We start from the raw sequence: 19320 nt of genomic DNA on the forward strand, positions 1-19320 counted from the left end.
TGGATAATGGACAAATATTGGCACTTGAGCCGTTATCCACCAATACTCGAGTTACCACCGAGTCTTCACATTTGACAGCTAGGTATAGAGCTTTGTTATGCTCCGTACCTTCCACCGGCGGGTCATCATCTGAGAATGTCACTCTGTTCAACTCGAAAATCTTGCTGGCAATGGTTTCCAGGTGGTTTACAGAAATCTCACTGGGTACATGGGCCTCGTTCAATATCTTTAACAGGGCCCGACGATGTTCCTCAGAATGGAGGAGTAATGACAATAGTGAGATCTGGGCAGGTGTTTTCCTCAGCTGCTCAACCACAGAATAGTCTTGTACTTTCATCTTCCTCAGGAATTCTTCAGCCTCTTCTTCTGACACTGGCTTCTTGGTTGCCACTGGGTTGGTTTTTCTTAACTCCACTGGAGCAAAACATCGACCTGATCGAGTCAACCCTTGCGCTTCACAACTGACTTCTTCCACCTGTTTTCCTTGGTACGTCACCACTGCCTTTTCATATTTCCAAGGCACAGCCCTGCTGTCAATCATCGGCAGTTGGACCACAGGCTTTATGGTCACCCGTTCTCTACATACCCCTTTCAACACGACTGCCGGTGTGGGCAGGATCCCTGGTATTACCAACTTGCTTGGCTCGGGTTTGCTTGCTATGACGGACGGGCTCTTCCCCAATATCACTACCGGCTTGACGCCTTCTCCCTGCGACTGTACACTCATTCCTCCACTGGTTAAGACTTCTTTCGGGGCGGCTTGGATCATCATCACTGTTTGTGAGGGTTTTCTTAATTCTCCTCCCTCACACACCAACTCAATCATGTGAGTTTCGTGGTGCGCTGGCAGTGGGTTTTGGTTGATGTTAGGAGCCTCGGGTGTCTGGACCTCGATCTTATTGGTGTCAATAAGATCCTGTATGGCATGCCTTAACTTCCAGCACTTCTCGGTATCGTGCCCGAGCATCCCTGAACAGTATTCACAACTGATTGAACGATCCAAATTCTGAGGCGGGGGATTTGGTTCCCGAGTATGGACAGGACTAACCAAACCCAATTGCCGCAGCTTGTGGAACACAGCGGTGTAGGTTTCTCCCAGTTCGGTGAAGGTTCTTTGCTTCCGCAACCTGTCATTCCTGGCATCTGGATTTCCCCGGAAACCTGCCCCTGAAGGATTTCTATATGCCCTTGGTGGAGGGTAGGTGTTTTGTGGTGGTGCATATATGTTCTGGGGAGCCGGTGCGCGCCATTGTGGGCGAACCGGAGGCTGAGTGTATACCTGGGCTTGGTGTACGGAACAATGTGGTGCTCGAGGTGGATAGAAATTTTGTGGTGGGTTGTATGGGTAGTTTGACCTGTGAGGCCTGGGTTGGTTGTAGTGCGGCCTGCCAGCCCTGGACCAACTGCCTGCCTCGATCGTGGCAACCTCTTCTTTCTTTCTTCTTAGCGCACCTCCCGTGCCGCTTTGAATAGCCTGGGTTGTGGCCTTAAGTGCCGAATAGTTTAAGATCTTGTCCGACCTCAAACCTTCTTCTATCATGACCCCTATTTTGACCACCTCGTTGAAAGATTTTCCAACCGTTGTCACCAAGTGACCAAAGTAGGTTGGATCCAATGTCTGCAAAAATAGTCTACCATCTCTCCCTCTCTCATGGGAGGATCGACCCTAGCTGCTTGTTCTCTCCAGCGGAACCCGAACTCGCGAAAACTTTCCCCGGGTTTTTTCCCAGTTCTCAATAACGTGAGACGGTCAGGGACTATCTCTAGATTGTACTGGAAATGACCTGCAAAAGCCTGCGCCAGGTCATCCCACGTGTACCACCTGCTGAAATCCTGCCTGGTATACCATTCCAGTGCAGATCCGCTCAGACTTTGGCCGAAATAAGCTATCAAAAGCTCATCCTTGCCTCCTACCCCTCTCATTTTGCTACAGAATCCCCGCAAATGTGCCATGGGATCACCGTGCCCTTCATATAAATCAAACTTGGGCATCTTGAACCCAGCCGGGAGTTGGACATCTGGGAAAGGGCACAGATCTTTGTATGCCACGCTGACTTGATTGCCCAGCCCGTGCAAGTTCCTGAAGGATTGCTCCAGGCTTTTGAACTTTCTCAACACTTCATCCTGTTCAGGGGCCTTAACCGGCTTCTCAACCTCTGCCGGTACTTCCAAATGGGGATTGTAAGCCTGTGGTTCCGGTGCGTGGAATGTAGGCTCGGGGGATAGTATTGGGTGTCGTGAGCCTGAAACAATGGCTCACTAGTCGTTCGCTGCAAAGGGGCTGATGTAGGTCCCACAAAAATGGGAATGTTGGGTGTTGGGAGAGGTTGATGGGGTGGTGGAGCTTGGGAATCATGAGGGCTTCTTTCTTGATGATAGAGGGGGTTTGGGCGGCTTGTGGAAGGGCCAGAGTGAGGGTACTCCAGCATGTGTCTCAGTGTCTCAGGGCTCTTTTGTGTTTTGGCCAGGGCTAGCTGCATTGCATGCATCTCTAGTCCCATCCTTTCAATCTTTTCCATTGCCTCTTTTAGCAACTGGCTCATCGGCCTTTCTTCCTCATTACTATTCTCTGAAGTAGTCATGCTTGTTGCTACCGGTCCTTTGGATCTGGTTTGGTATGAATGTGTTGCCAGAATTCTTTAACAACTAACTGTCTGGTATCAGACAACAACAAACTTTGTTAGTGTTAGAGCTTAACAGATTTGATCATAACACATAGAGGATGCAATGCACCTAGGCAGTTAACCGTTTCTACATGCTTTGCTTCAAACCACATGTGTCATCCCGGTTTGTTCATTCGTCTCTTAAAGTATTTTGCGAAACCCCGCATTTTATTTTATTTACATTTTCTTTTCTTTATTTATTAAAAGCGGTCGAATCTTATGGGGATTGCCTACGTATCACGTCCCCGCGTGAATCAGACCAGGCGTAGTTCTGCCTCAAAGTAAAGACACATAGAAATTCTTCCGGAGTCACTTAATTTCATTATCAAAATTTGCTATTACACATTGCTTCAAACAAAATAGCAACAGTACAGACTCCACGGTTCTTTGACCCTATTTGATTGAAGGAAAAGTGGAAAACAACATATGGGAAAACATCAAAGCTCAACTAAAACAAGACTCGACCAGAGGTTAATTTTCCAACTTAGGGACCCGCGAGGCGTCGTTCGGCCTTTTCGCGGTTCTAGGTGCGAGATCCCTTTCGAGCTGCTCCAACTCGTGCATGGTCTGTTTGACATAACCCATCACTGCTGGGAGAACGGTAACGCAGGTCATGTTTTCACACCGCCGACACCTTCTGATGATGGCATGGGCAATGGCCCTGATCTTGTCTCTAGTTTGTTTCCTCTCTATGAGTAGGTGTCTTATCTGATCACTGCACGTCTTGAATACCTGTGAGTCCTGTATATGCTGATCCCTTAGCTGCCGCACTTCTTCCTTCATTTGGGCCAACAAGTCGTAACAGTATCTACTCTCCGATTGGAAATCCCCGGCCTGCTTAACTGCTTTAAACTCAAGTGTAGCCATCTCCCTCTTTATTTTGGCCACAGTCTTCTCGTGGTCATGTTTCAATTGGTTCAAACATCGGCGATGCTTATCTACTCTTGTTCCCCACCGTGCCTTGAACTCTGTCATGAACTTTTCGGATTCTTCTAACCTGTCTCGCCATTTCGTGATCTCTCTTTTCAAACCCTTTATCAACCGCTGGTCTGATCGACTTCTGGGATGCTCATCAAGAAACAATCTCAATTTTTGGACTTAGGCCTTTAGCTCTTCATTCTCTTGGATCAATCTATTCTTTTCGCTTCGATCCGCCGCGATTTGTACGCTGTTATCGAATTTCAGACTGTCCATTTGTAGCTTCAAATCGCCAATCTCTGCCTGATAACCCTTCTCTTTTGCTAACCAGTTCCATTGTCCTTGGGATGATTCTACGAAATCTTTGAGATGCGGCCTCTTAGCCGGTCTTTCGTAGGACAGGCTACCTCTAAACCAAGCGTGATATCCCGGGGCGACTTCCCCTTTTGCCGTATCAATCACACAAGTGTCTGCTGTCAGATGTTGGCATTCACTCCAAATTTGGCGAACTTCTTCTTCAGGGAAACGACCGTTCGGACTGATTTCAATCACTTGGGTACTCAAATCTTCATCTTTCGGTACCACTTGGTACCTCCCAAGTTGCCTCAAAACCCGATACGGTGCATAGGGTTGGATACTTTTCAGTCCCATCAACAGAAAGTGAGGCCGGGTTGCCGGCATGTATATGATTTCCTCGATAGGTGACCATCCGAGTGTCCATTGGATTTGGCTGTCAGTGAGAGTTCGGAGAAATGAGGTCCATGATGTGACTCCCTCAGGTAAATTGAGCCCTTTGATTCTCGTGTAGAATTCTCCAATACAAGTTTTCTCTGGCGAACCATAACCCAAAAGTGAGGAGCGATGGCATAGATGATCGGTCATCCACATTTGCAACAGTAGGTTACATCCTTCGAAAAAGTCGCCCCTGGCTCGACAAGCGGTGAGAGCCCGGAAAATGTCAGCCATAATCATAGGCGCCAGAGTACTTTTATCTTGGGTAAGCAAAGTATTGACGACCCCGGTTATCCTTAGATCAATGTTTCCATCTTTCCTAGGGAACACTATAAGACCCAGAAAGGCTGTCATAAAAGCCACTAGCCTGTGTTCGTCCCACTTTTGTCGGTTGCCTCTACTGCATAGTTTGAAATCTGGCTTATTGAACCCGCCCACGTGGCCGTATCTAGCATATATGAGGTGGAGACTGCAGAATCCTTTGGCAAGATCTGGATGGTGGAACGTCCGAGGTATTTTTAGGAAATCCAGAAACCTGTGTACCGTGATAGCTCTAGGTGCAATCAAGTATTTGAACCTAAAAGGGGCTTCATCAATCCCGATGTACCCTGCTATTTCTTCCAACGTCGGGGTGAGCTCGAAGTCCGAAAAATGGAACACGTTGTGTGCGGAATCCCAACAAGTGACCAATGATCTGATGATATCACCCCGAGGCTGAACGTTTAGTAGGTCCGGGAGACCTTTCAAATATTTCCTTACTTTGTCTTGCCCTTCTTTGCCTAAGTCGTTCCACCATAACCGCAACTCAAACGGGATCTTGGTCATTACTGAAAAAGGTTCGTTTTGTACCGTGCTCATCCTGCACATTTATTAGGGTGATTATGCCAAGTGAAAAAAAATAAAACTTTATTTAGACGTATACTTTTTATAAAACTTTATGAAAACCCCTTTTTTTTATATATATATATATATAAAAAGTATATAAAAGCAGAACGACGACCCCTTTTTTTCTCTTCTTTTTCTATTTTCCCTTTGCATTCAATAAAACAAAACTAATAAGACATTTTCTTTTCATTTTTTCAAAATTTCGGCAGAGTTTTGACGGTATTTTGGCATTGGCCTTTTTTTTTTTCAAAAATAAACAATTAACTCCTTAACCGCTATTCCTTCCCCCTTTTTTTTCATAATTTTCCAAATATTCAAACACCGGTCAGCATGCGGGCATGAGACAAATAAATGCACGAAAAACAATAGGATGCATCAGAATGGTCTTTTCATATCAGGTCGCTAGTCCTAGACGGACCCAACCCCTGTGTTGAGTCCCCTAAGTCATATGCAACATGATGCAAATAAGCGTTCCTACTAGGGATCCGGCATGAAGTCACGTTATTCTATGTTCAAAACCTGGGTCAGTGTTCTAGACAGTGTACCCGAGCGGACAACTCGAGCCGAGGAGGGGCAACTTACCGGGAACCAAAAGGCCGTCCGGCTTCGTAACTTATCCGTCCTCTTTCTTATTTCGGGTATTGACACTAACAGAATAGGGAGTCTCGACCAGCGAGCTTCTCCCCGTAGGTAAGAAGAGAAGGGTTTCGGCACAGTTTATATACAGTCCAAATAATATCAAAGCGGTAACAGCAGCATTTAGCACATTAGGCTCAAACATGTAAAAATCAGATAATAAATAAAGCCAAATAATAACAATTATTTTAAGCTCGAATTCTTAACCCTGAACCATTGGTTCTGGGTCATGATCCCCAGCAGAGTCGCCAGAGCTGTCACACCTCGTTTTTCTGCACCCGCGAGGGCGCAGGGGAGTTTTTTCCAATTAAAGGACAATCGAAACGAGATTGGTTTATTTATTTCAGAGTCGCCACTTGGGAGATTTAGGGTGTCTCAAGTCACCAATTTTAATCCCGAATCGAGGAAAATAATGACTCTATATTACAGTCTGCGTACCAGAAATCCGGATAAGGAATTCTGTTAACCCGGGAGAAGGTGTTAGGCATTCCCGAATTCCGTGGTTCTAGCACGGTCGCTCAACTGTCATATTCGGCTTGATTATCTGATTTTATACAAGTGTGAACTTATGTGCAAAATTTAACTTTTAACCGCTTTTATCATTTTATTGTTTTTATCAAGAATTGCAACGTTGTGAAAATGTATCTCGAACCGCGTTACAATCAATGTACCCGTGGTCGTCGACACACTTTGACTCCGTTGAGATTTGGATCTGGGTCACATCAATGCGCACCCGAGTTTAAGAAAATTAAATTATTAAAGACGCGCCTAAAGCGACTAGCGTATTTATTTTGGGTAAGACCGTGGAATTTTACTAAACGGTCCATCCCGAAGTCCAAATAATTTTTAAAAGCAAATATTGACTGAGGGCCCCTCGATTTGTATGTTTTATTTGGCGAGGCTCATCTCGTTCTTTATTTTTTATGAATTTGCAACGTCATGGACATGCATCTCGAACCACGTCACAGTCAATGTACCCGCGATTAGAAACACATTTCGACTCCGTTGAGAATTGGATTTGGGTCGCATAAATGCGCACCCTAGTTTAAGAAGGTAAGATTTATTAAGGCGCGTCCTAAAGAGTCTATCGTATTGTTATTTTAGGAGGGTTGTGAGATTTGCTAAACAACCCGTCCTGGAACCTAAATGCTTTGATAATATACATTTAAACAAGGGCCCCGCATTTGCGCGTTTTGTTTATTTTCATCGAGGCTCATCTCGTTCTTATTTTAAAAGGATATCCTATAGCAACTACGTTTCTTATCGCGTTTGTCCTTATCAATTGAAAACAGTAGATAGTCCTAATTAATTACATGCTTGCAAGTTGTTTGGTAACGACATTCAGAAATGCCTACAATCAGAAACGAAGCTATCCGAACAAGTAATGACGGGCCCAAATCCAGCCCAGCGTGATTGGCCAGACCTGGGCCACTGCTTGTTCGAAGCAGGCCGACTTGGCCTGTTTTGGCCTGAACTCGACCCTTGTGAGGTTGAGGCCCTGAATTTGTGTTCCTGATCTTAAGACATGGTTTTAAGAGTTATATATAGCAATTTATTGGAAAGGAAAGAACTTATTTAGTGTACGAATTTTATGCTTGGCCTACATTACATGCTTATACTACACTATTGCACTAAATCTGAGATACAACTTGTTGCCTTAGGCATACTCTTATCACCATCCTATATACACAATCTAACATTCAACTAACATTCGTTGATAGTTATCAGGCCTGAAGGCTATCTCCAGCATCCAAAACAGGCATAAAATTTCCTACATCACATGATATTTAAAAGGGCAAACTATGTATATAAACAAAATTCTTCAGGTCTTTCATTTACATTCATGCTCAAATTTCCAGCTACATCTGACAGTGTATTGGGTGTGTACCTGGTATAGGAAGGAAAGGAAGAAAGAGAGTGATCAGTTGAGTAGTATGCAACGAATACAGCAGCAGCAGACACACAGCAACAACACAGCAGCAAAATTAACCAACAAAGATGAAGCTCCCGAGTAGTCGAGCAACAAACAACAAATCCCAGAAACAAAGTAGGAACCAGCAGAGACAGCAGAGTATTCAATGTAAACACCCCAGCAATTCAACAACCACAAACAGCTCAAACAGGCAACCAACAGTAATTGGCCAAGACAGCTAAACCAACATAAACTCTTATGTAATTTTCAGACAGTGTTTGGTTACAATATTCTGAGACTTTATGTTTCTTGTTTTTCTTTTCTGAAGACTCCAAAAAATCCCCGTTTAAGTTATCAAATGGCCTATTTATAGGCCAAATGAACCAGTACAGCTGAGCTGCCTGCCCTGCCAATTGGCAGAATGCCCATACCCTTCAAGGCCCATGCCTAAGCATCTTTTGGTGTCAGCCCCCTTTATTCCCCACGCCTGGTTTTGTTTAAATCAGGAGTTATGGGCATCATTTTATTATTCAATTTAAGCCCCATACCCTTGTGTCTTGTTCCCCATTGGTATTAGTTTAATCCTAAATTAGTACCCTACTTGTCAGCCCATTTATCTAATCTTTTCTGTCTTTTTCGACACCCCAGAATGCCCTTGTTAACCCTGGATTATTACTGCCCTGCCTATTGCAGCATCAGGGCACTTTGGGCTTTGAACGTTCGATTTCAGAACTGCCCCAACCCGGCCTTTAATTGTTTACAATGTAGTTACAGACTACCATTCATGGGTAATGCCCAACATTCAAATCACAATACAGGCTCACTAGTCATGCGACATTATTAGCTCATTCGATTCATTAGTTATAGAAAACTAATCGACGACATTTATCGAGTCGACTATACTAATTATAACAGGTAATAATCAGTCGTTCAAATAAACAACACATACAGGGACCTAAAGGGCATCAGACAGTTTTTGTTCAATTACTAGGGCTATATGAATTAATTCGCTTGACGACTACTCTAATCGAACATGTACATCACAGAATACATTCAAATCATACACAGAAACCAATTGACCAAATAAAAGGTCTTTACAGAGATGAAAGAAGTTCGAATGAAAAATAACAAAATAACAAACAAACACAAAGAAATATGTTGACAACTTATTTAGAAATAAAACAAAAGAAAGGAAAACTTACCGAAAATGTTTAAATCAAACAGACCCAAATCTGATTCAACTTCGAACTTTTGAGGCCGAACAAACTTTAATCAGGGTGTTCTCACATGAGAACACCTTGATTAAGGTCTATTAGACCTCAAACCCATGTCCAAACCGGCCGGATTCCCCAGGTGCATGTGTTCTAAAGTCTGGATTTCCAGATCGGATTTTTAGGGAGTTGTGGGTAGATTCGGACCAAACCAAGCTTGGTTTGGTCACGAGGAAGGTCAGGGGAGTGTCTGGTATGAAGCTGGGGTGGTTTGGCATAGGTCCAGGTTCGACTCAAATCTTCAAATGAAGATTCGAGTCGAAGGAAAGTGATTCGAGTCTAGGGAGTAACAGATCCATGTTCAGGAGAGTGAGGGGGGCTTAGGGTGTTCAGGAGGTGGCCACCGGCGTCCATGCCGCCGGCTTTAATGGCGAGGGAGACGAGGGCGGCTAGGGTTTCTAATGGGAGGTCCGGGTTCGACTTGGGGACGAAGGGGTGGGGTGTTGGTATAGGGGGCGTGGGTATAAGGGAAGGTTTATATATGGTCTATGGGATTGGATCTGAGCCGTTAGATCAGATGATCTCAACGGCTTGGATCTGAGGGTGAGAACTGAGACGGGGTCGTTTGGTAGTTAAACGGGGTCGTTTGGTTTAAGTGAGGGGTTGGGTCAGATTTGGGTCGGGTTTGAACCTGGGTTATTGAAAGTGATCCTGGACCGTTGGATTGGATTGATTGGAACGGCTGAGATGGATTGGCCTGAAACGGTGTCGTTTCAGGAGGTATCTGGGCAACCGGATTTGGACTGGGCCTGAGTGCTGGTTGGGCCAGTTATTTTGTTTAATTTCTGGCCCAAACCGATTTCCTTCACTTTTGTTTTCTAATTTCATTTTTTCTTTTAAAACAAAAAATAAAAATAAAAATAAAAAGAATAAATAACGAAATTAAAACTAAACAACAATGCAACATTTTAACACAATTACCACAAAAATTATTTAAGTAAGTTAAAAATCTAGAACAAACGATGCACACATATATATATCTATTTTTGGATTTTCTTTTACTGACCGAATTATGGTTTAATCATCCTTACATACATATTTTGTTTGTTAATGATTAAATGCAAAAATGGACAGACCCACAAATGACTAACAACACATGTCACGAAAACTCAAACATTTGTACAGCGAAACCATTTGTTACTATTTTTATTTTCTTTTGGAGCGATTGCTCGTAAAGCAAAAATCACGTGCTTACAGATGGTCACGGGGTGTCTGTCATGCTTAAACTCCGGTAAATAAATCCACACCTGTATAAGAAAACTTAAACCAACACAATGTGAGATAAAAATATTCCTTACTAGACACATGGTTGACATGATTGAGGCTACTTTTGCAAAATGACTTATTTGGCCAAAAGGTGGCTAGAAGTGCAAAATTTGGCTATGACCCCGCGAAGCCAAGAACCTAAGAATTACTAGGAAGACCGGACCCTATGTGGGTTGCCTACGTATCACGCCCGGAAAGACGAGAATAAGGTTTGCGTAGTTCGGGCAGATTGGATACAGGTGAGAATAAGATTTTTTTTCTTTTTTTTTCGAAAAATGATGAAACATGCAAAATCTTTTTTTTTTCTTTTTCTTTTTTTTTTTTGATTTTCTGATTTTCGACAAATGATGAAAAAGTGCAAAAAAAAATTTGAATTTTCAAGCTCGCTTTATCTTCACACTTCAGCCTCTCTTTTTTTCTTCTTTTTTTTCATTTGCTCTCAATTATCATTGGTCCGCCAAATGACCCTTTTACCCTTGAAGAAATGCAACATGTAGCACATAGGATGCATCAAGATGGTTTGTTATTTTGGGTACACCTGTCCTAGACGGACCCAATCCCTGTGTTAAGTCCCCAATGTCAAATGCACATGATGCAAACAAACGTGCTACTAGGGATTCGGCATGAGGCTGAGTTATTCTAGGTTCAAAACCTGGGTTTATTGTTCTAGACCTGGCTTACCCGAGCGGACAGCTCGAGCCGAGGGGGGGCAGCGTACCGGGAATACAGAAGTTTCGCCGGCTTTGCAACTTGTCCGAACCTCGTTCTAAATTTGGGATATGACTCTAACAGAAAAGAAGTCACACGAAGTGCACACTTCTTCATGATTTAGAAGACTCAGGGAGAAGAGGGATTTCACAACAGTTTATATACAGTTCACGGAATATCAAAGCGGTAAAAGCAATCAATTAGCACATTAGGCCCAAATCATGTAACAAAATCAAATAATGGATAAAGTCAACTATAACAATTATTCTAAGCTCGAATTCTTGAACCCTGAACCAGAGATTCTGGGTTCGATCCCCAGCAGAGTCGTCAGAGCTGTCACACCTCCTTTTTCACCTACACCCCGGAAAAGGGTATAGGTAAAGGGAGTTTTTCCAATTAAAGGACAATCGAAACGGGATTTATTTTAAGAAATTCAGAGTCGCCACTTAGGAGATTTATGGTGTCCCAAGTCACCGGTTGAATCCCGAATCGAGGAAAATATGACTCTGTTTAACAGTCCGCGAACCAGAAATTCGAGTAAGGAATTCTATTAACTGTTATATTTAGCTAAATTATCTGATTTTAAACAATTATGAACCTATGTGCAAATTTTAACTTTCAACCACTTTTATTCAATTTTTAAGGAAAGATTGAACGTCGTTTAAAACATGTCTTTGGATCGCGTCACATGAAATGCACTCGCAATCCTAAACATATTTTATTTAACGTTTTAGGATTTGGATTTGGGTCACATGAAATGCACACCCGAATTTAGAAAGGTAAATTTTAAAATACGCGCCTAAAATAACTACGCGTTTTCGAATTTGCGAAGGCCACGGAAAATTCGCTAATGGCACATCTCAGTTTCTAAAGAACTTGTACTCAAACGGAGCAATCACGGATATTCTTGATTTCGTAAATTGATTCTGCAATTATCGCGAAGCTAGAATTAAGGATTCGAAAATGGGAACAGTAGTGTTCAGCCATTATAATTAGATACAACACCACTTTCACTAAATAAAATTCAATTGAAACAACATATGGAAAAGAGGAGATCTGACACTAATTTCAGCAAACTATTTTCGATCGACGAGATTAACTATGAAGCAATTTCGACCGAGAAACCGGTATTACACCTATGAGTAATCTAAGAAACATTGACAGCAGCCGAAACTAAAGCATCGGATCGTCACGTACGTGACGAAATGAAACAGAGGAAAGGAATACGAGTAATGAAATTTTCAGAGTGATGAAGAAAAGATTATTACATATTTCAGTATAAGGGAGCATCCAGCGACAGTTACAGCATGTCGAATCGAAAGTACATACCTGAAACGCGAATAAAAATCGAAGAAGAAGTAAACCAGAACCAAGACCAAACCACCACCGAAGCTCGACCGAAAAATCTATCAACGAGCTCGAACCCGACCGGAATTTTTTTTGTGTTCAAGTGTTATCTTGGACAGATCTAAAGGTTTCAAAAGGGATGTCGGATTTGCAGGTTTCAGTCACGTCCATGGCTCTTCGTCACTTTTGGTCGCCATTTCCGGCGAGCCTTGGTGATGGTGGCTAGAGACGGGTTTGTTTGGTTGGTGTTCCGGCGGTTTTTTTGTTGAATAGCTAGCGGAGATGAGGTCGTTTTTGGGCGCGAGCAGTGGCGTAGGCTACAGGGGTGGTCGTTTGGAGAAGATGACGGTCGGGGGCGGGGTCGTTTTTTCCGCTTGAAAACGTTTTTCAACGAGGGGGAGGGGTTTGAATGAAGAAGAAGACGATGCAGGCAGGGGGGGTCTCGTGGGTGTCAAGGCTGCGCAGCCATTTTCTGTTTGTTTTCAGCTTTTTTTCATTTTTTCATGCGCATCTTTTTTCAACTTCTTCGTTCCTTTCGTTCATTCCTCTTTTGTTTCTTCTGCCTCTTTTTTTGTCACTGTTTTTTTGTTTCTTCTGCCTCTTTTTTTGTTCCCCCCCCCCCCCCCCGAGATTTTTAGGTTCCCCTTTTTATATTGTAGATTGTAGGGTTTTTTAGGTTAAGGGGTATGAGCCTAGGAATTATGGGCTTGGCAATTATGGGCTAGGTCCAAAATTAGGCCTAAAATGGGTTGCTCGACCTCAAGTTCTATTTTTTTCCTGATTAAAAATACGGGCTCATTTATTAATTAATCCTACTATTCAAATAATTGTTAAAATAAAACTAACCATTAAAACAAATCTAATTTTTGGTATTTTCAAATGTCATATTATCTATAAAAATACGATAATTTTTTTGTATATATATATTTTTAGATTAAAAATGACTACAAAACATTAATGAACCTATTTTTGTGATTTTTTTGTTTTCTTGTAATAACATAAAATAAAAGAGTCAAAATTACTTAATATATTTATATTATGCCTAAATTGAATATTTTACGCTAATATATAAAAAATCTTGGGGAGGGTCAAAAATCACATGTCTACAGGCATATCCTCATAACTCATCAATAAAGTGCACCAGGACATAATGACAATAAAAATGCGGGTAAATCGTGACTATGGCTAATTTAGTTATAGAAACTAAGTTCAAGTAGTCATACAAAAGATCACATATATATCACAGAATGTACACGTCCCAACTAAAGCACAACACAAAAACAAGTAGGGTTGTGTGTTCATAACATACGTGTGTATGCCTCTAAGGCAAGTATAGCATAAGTCTCAAGATTTGCTCAACATATTTAAAATACGGTACGTATAGCCACAACATATCTTTAGCATGGTTTATTATGATCTCGTAGACAACTAATGGAATAATATATAGAATCAAGTACGATACTCAACCAAGAAAAGCATAGAGTGAGCTAGAATCTACCCCTAGCACGTATACCCATGGCACATGTATATAAACTTGTCACCTTATATATACATCACCCCCGCATGTAGCAAACAATATAATTTAGTAGCAAAAATTTCCTCAACCAAAGTTAGGCAAGACACTTACCTTAAACAAGCTAAAATAATACTCTAAAAATGCCTTCTTGCATGAATCGACCTCTGAATAGCTCGAATCTAGCCAAAACATCTCAATAATTTCAAATAGTGCCATATGAATCAAACCGAAATGATAAAGGCCGAATCTTTAATCAAATACTCAAAGTCAACCAAAATGTCAATCTGATCTTGCACCTTGGAACCCAACAAAACTCAAAAATTCTGACAACTCATTCGAATACGAGTCCAACCATACAAGTTTCATCCAAATCCGACTCCGAATTGATATTTAAATCTCAAATTTTTACTTTAGAAAAGTTTTGCTAAAAACCTCAATTTTCCTCACTTAGATTCTTTAATCAAATGCTAAAATCAAGGATGGAATGATGAATAATAATCAAATCCGAGTCACGAATACTTATCCCAATCCATGTGGTGAAAATTGCCTAAAACATCGCCTCAATCTGAGCTCCCAATCTCAAAATATGATGAAATGAGTTTGAAGTCCGAAAATAGAATCTTGTACAGCTGCTTCAGGAGTACCCTTCGCGATCGCGAGACCAGCTTTGCTATCGCGAATCATAAGGAGGAACATTGGTAAAAATACCCTACGTGTTTGCATCACCAACCTCGCGAACGCAATGAACCCAACTGCCAACCACTTCGCGAACTCGTCCCTAAAATTGCGACCGCGAAGGAAAAACCACCAGCTCCCACTCTCAAATGCGAATGCGGCCAAGCTTCACGAACGCGATTCGCAAACCACCAAACCTCTCTGAACGCGACTGCCTAATCGCGAACGCGGAGAGGTAAAACACCCAGCTCAAACGTACACTACATGATCGCGACAACACCTTCACGATTGCGAAGAACATCTAAGGCATTAGAAACTAGTAGCTCCAAATATTACTAACATAGTCCAAGACTACCCCAAATCACACCCGAGGCTCCCGAGACCCTGTCCAATCACAACAACAATCACAAACATAATGTGACCTACTCGAGGCCTCAAACACACAATATGACATCAAAACTATGAATTCAAGTCTAATGAACTATTTCAAATTTTCAAATTCCAAACTTACGCCGAACACGTCTAAACTACTCGAAATGACCCAAATTGTGTACACAAGTTCCACATGACATAACAAACCTATTCTAAATCCCTAAACAACAACTCAAAATAATAACATCGAAGTCAACTCTCGGTTAAATCTATGAACATTCCAAACAATGCCAACTTTCTTCAAATAGAGCCAATACTTTGTAGAAACATCCAAATACGAATTCAGGCATACTCCTAAGTCTAATATCACCATAAGAACCTATCGGGACCATCAAAACGTGAATCTAAGACCGTTTGCACAAAAATCAAATTTTGGTTAACTCTTCAACTTTAAGCCTCCAAAAATGAAATTTCTCTTCCAAATCAATTTCAAACCTCTCGAACATCAAAACCAACCATGCACGCAAGTCGTAATACATCATATGAAGCAACTCAAGACCTCAAACCACTGAACAGAAGTCCAACACTCAAAACAACCAGCTCGGTCGTTACATTCTCCCCTACTTAAACATGCGTTTGTCCTCGAACGTGCCAAGAGTCATTCCAAAGCCATCAAACCATTGTATAAACTCACCATACATATAGCCATGGGTGACCCTACATCACCTCAATCCATATAAACCCGTCAACACAACCTAACTGAAGGTTCTTTCTTCAACCTTAGTCCACAAACCTTGGGACCCAATCTCCATCATTCGAAGTACATTATAAGACCCGATTCTCGCATCTATACATTTTATAAGTCTAAACAAGATGTATCAAGACATAACCATATCCCAAGATATAATCACATGATATGCCACATAACTCAGATACTCATACCAATTACTTCTAACCATAATAGTTGATCATTAACAAACCTGGTACCGGTGACATACCTCATATCAAATAAAACCTTGTTCTGAACCTCCATACATTGCCAAGGATGAAAGAGACATGTAGAAAATCATAACCACTCATCAGATCGACAAGTCGTGAGCTCTCTCGCCCGACAAGAACCATTGCCAAACTATAATCTGATTAACGGCATACTTATCCAAATATGCCTTATCCAAGTATGATTGCACTAATTCCAGGTCCAATGATCTCATATCACCTAGTACAAGATATTCGATCGACAAGCCACACCCAAAGCCACTTAGTCACATATGACACAATCTGTGCACTCAACATGTAACCACTCGAATATAACTAGAGATAGAAGGAGAGCCAAATAATAGAACTACCCAACAAGTTCAACAAATACCACTACAAAGCAAAATGCTATGAACCCATCTCACAAGGGAGAAGCAAAGAACCCTAATCAAGCACAAAGATCGTATCCCAACATAACTCCTTTGCAGTGTGTAGCCCGGTCCAAATATATCGATCTACACAAAATACCCATCAGGCCATAATGTACACGATCAATAACCACATGTGTATAAATAGCAAACACGCAAAATGCATGACCACAACCATAGAGAAACTGATAGAACCATATACCACCGATAGGAAAAACATGACTAAGGTGCAATAAGCAACTCAACATCCCAAGAGCCATCTCGACACTAGGACTGAATAGAACCACATCACACATGTGAATAGCTAAGCAGTCTCACAACCCATCGTAGCATAAGAGGCAACACATGAAGCATACCAGAACATGAATAAGCTTAACTCGAGTCACTAACACACCCCAAGCTATAGTTGTGCTGAGTAAACAAAATGCGATCCGATATAGAATACACATCCTCATTTGGCCTACCAATGGACCCCCAAATCAATTCCAATCATCCAAAAATAGGTAAATAATCTTCCAAAAGTCCGCAGTAACCTATCCATAGCACATACCGTTAGATAACTAGCTCTTAACACATCTTCAGAGTGCGTAACCAAGGAATAGTCTGCCTCTAAGAACATCCAACCCCTAAACCTCGAGAATATATAAATCTTTATAACCGATCCTAACTCCACCACCTAAATAACTGATACATCTCTCATACACAATTATCTTACTCACATAAATCTTCGGTGCCACGTAGCAAAACCTGAACCTCAGCAACCAAAAACAAGACGATTATCGTAATACTAGTCAAACATCCGCAAGTCAAAACACACTACGTCTCCTAACATACACGCCCTTCAGGAGATACAAGGTAGTACTAACTTCCTCTAAACATCTGGAATCTCTCATGTTGTCTAGAACTCATGATATTCCTTTCAAAAATCAAACGACAACCTTGCCCATGAAATCTCAATCCCACACGTGCACCACCTCTATCATGCTATCATACGAAAAACACGAAGATCTCATTCTCAACTCTGAATCTCAAGTGGGATAGACATCACATCCATCGAAAACCTTCCACTAACTCAATCCCGTAGAACAAAATCACAACACTTAACGGACTCCCAATTCCTATGGAGCACATCAGTCGCAAGTCGTGGCCAAACCATCACAAAATATTCAGAACCCATTTGCACATAACCAAGCCTATTATAACTAAATCTCTCTAAATCAACCCAAGTCATGTAGACTGGTAAAACCAAGAGTACCTCATCATAAAAAATGCCTTTGTCTCTTTCAGCTTTCTTATACCGTAGTGTAGAATCAATAATTATATAGATATACCTCAAGTCTTGGCACCATCCAATGCAATCCCCAAGTCTTATCGATACACAAATCTAAAAATCCATAAATACCACATATGAGTCCTGAACCTATTGGAACCTACTCAAAATTCATTCACCTTGCTCTAGTCCCCAATGCGCAGCTAGTACGCACAGAACAACCTATGCTTCACCAGCACATGAATATCTAAAAGAAGCAACCAAGCAATTCCTTTTCCTTGCACACTAAGTCTCCCAGTTGTTATGCCTACGCTCCTGAGTGACCACCCGATGTACCTATCTCAGTACCTACACAATTAATATAGAAGTGTAGTATGAGTACGTAAATCAACATGTACCTAGTAAGTATCTTGGCTAACCTCGAAAAAGTAGTGGCGAGGAATTGACGTTGACACTTACTAGTGGTTCAATAAAAAATGTACAGAAAAGTAGATAGGTATGAAGCATAACAAGTAGCAAAAAAACAAAAATATGAATAACATGATTCTCAATAGAAGAATAAATACGAAATCGTGAAATACCAAATACTGCCTTGAACGAAACAAAGATAACCAATATCAGGTGCAATGTCAAATCTCAGGTCAAGAAAAATAATATATGCTCTGACTCACTATCAAATATTATGCATGATTCTGTCGAGGTGAACAACCCAATCCCATAAGAATTGTGTTACATGATATTGTCGAGGTTGTACGACCTGATCCATAAGTGCATCACAAATACGTCCATGGTGAACGGCCGCTCCCACAAGAACATTTCATAATACTGCCGAGATAGGCCGATCTTATAAGATTAGAGAAAATTTCATCAGGTCACCAGCCCCACTCACAAAGATACGTGTGACGTTAAGAAATCACGAAACTACAGACCGAATAAGCATACATAAGGATATGAACACAAGGAAATCATAACTTTATCGATAATCAGGTATCCCACCAAAACTTAATGTGACAAGGCCCGATCAACTACACAAATCCTAGTCTCTAGCTAGGTCATAAATTGAAGCATTTAAACAGATAAGAATAATTCAAGTAGTATAGTTAAAGAATTTTGTGAGTCTAAATCTACCCGGACATGATCAAGAATCTAGCATACGAACGGATGCTTGTCACCTCGTACCTGTGTAGCTTCCATAGCACATAGCAAATAGCAAATAGAATGCCTACGGGGATAATTTTCCTCTTACAAGACTAGACAAGAGACTTACATTACTTCCAAATTAATACTTGGCTCCAACACTTTACTTACACCTCAAATCGATGCCAAGCAACTCCAAAATAGCCAAAGGAACGTGCAAACAAATCAAAATAGACTCAAGAACTCATAATTTAACTATTAGAATATATTCTCAACCCCATTCCGAAAGTCAACAAAAATCAACCTGTAGCCCGCGCGCCCGGATTCCGGAAATTTTCGAAGATAAACATTACCCATAGTATCACGAACTCAAATATATAATTTATTCTCAATTTCATGCACATATTCATGGTCAAATCCCATTTTAACATATTCTAGGTTTTCTAACCAAAATCCTACAATTTATACTAACTTCCATGTTAAAATCCACATATAATTCATATATTTAGCTCATTATACGTAGGAGTCACTTACTAGTGATGCTTGATAAAAATGGCTCTTCAAGAAACCCCCAAATCGCTCAAGCCAAGAGAGAATGAGATAAAGTGA

The 19320-nt window shown here is 41.3% G+C and overlaps 1 long non-coding RNA gene across 1 annotated transcript; it reads right to left on the bottom strand.

The window, feature by feature from the left end:
• Positions 1-7472: 7472 nt before the first annotated feature.
• Positions 7473-12950, bottom strand: LOC142182718 (uncharacterized). Its single transcript, XR_012711706.1, has 2 exons — positions 12321-12950; positions 7473-7722 (listed from the first exon to the last, which is right to left on the bottom strand). It is a non-coding gene; the product is annotated as an uncharacterized LOC142182718 (long non-coding RNA).
• Between the last annotated feature and the right edge of the window lie 6370 nt (positions 12951-19320).

Source organism: Nicotiana tabacum, chromosome 7 (assembly GCF_000715075.1).
Source record: "Nicotiana tabacum cultivar K326 chromosome 7, ASM71507v2, whole genome shotgun sequence".
NCBI lineage: Eukaryota > Viridiplantae > Streptophyta > Magnoliopsida > Solanales > Solanaceae > Nicotiana > Nicotiana tabacum.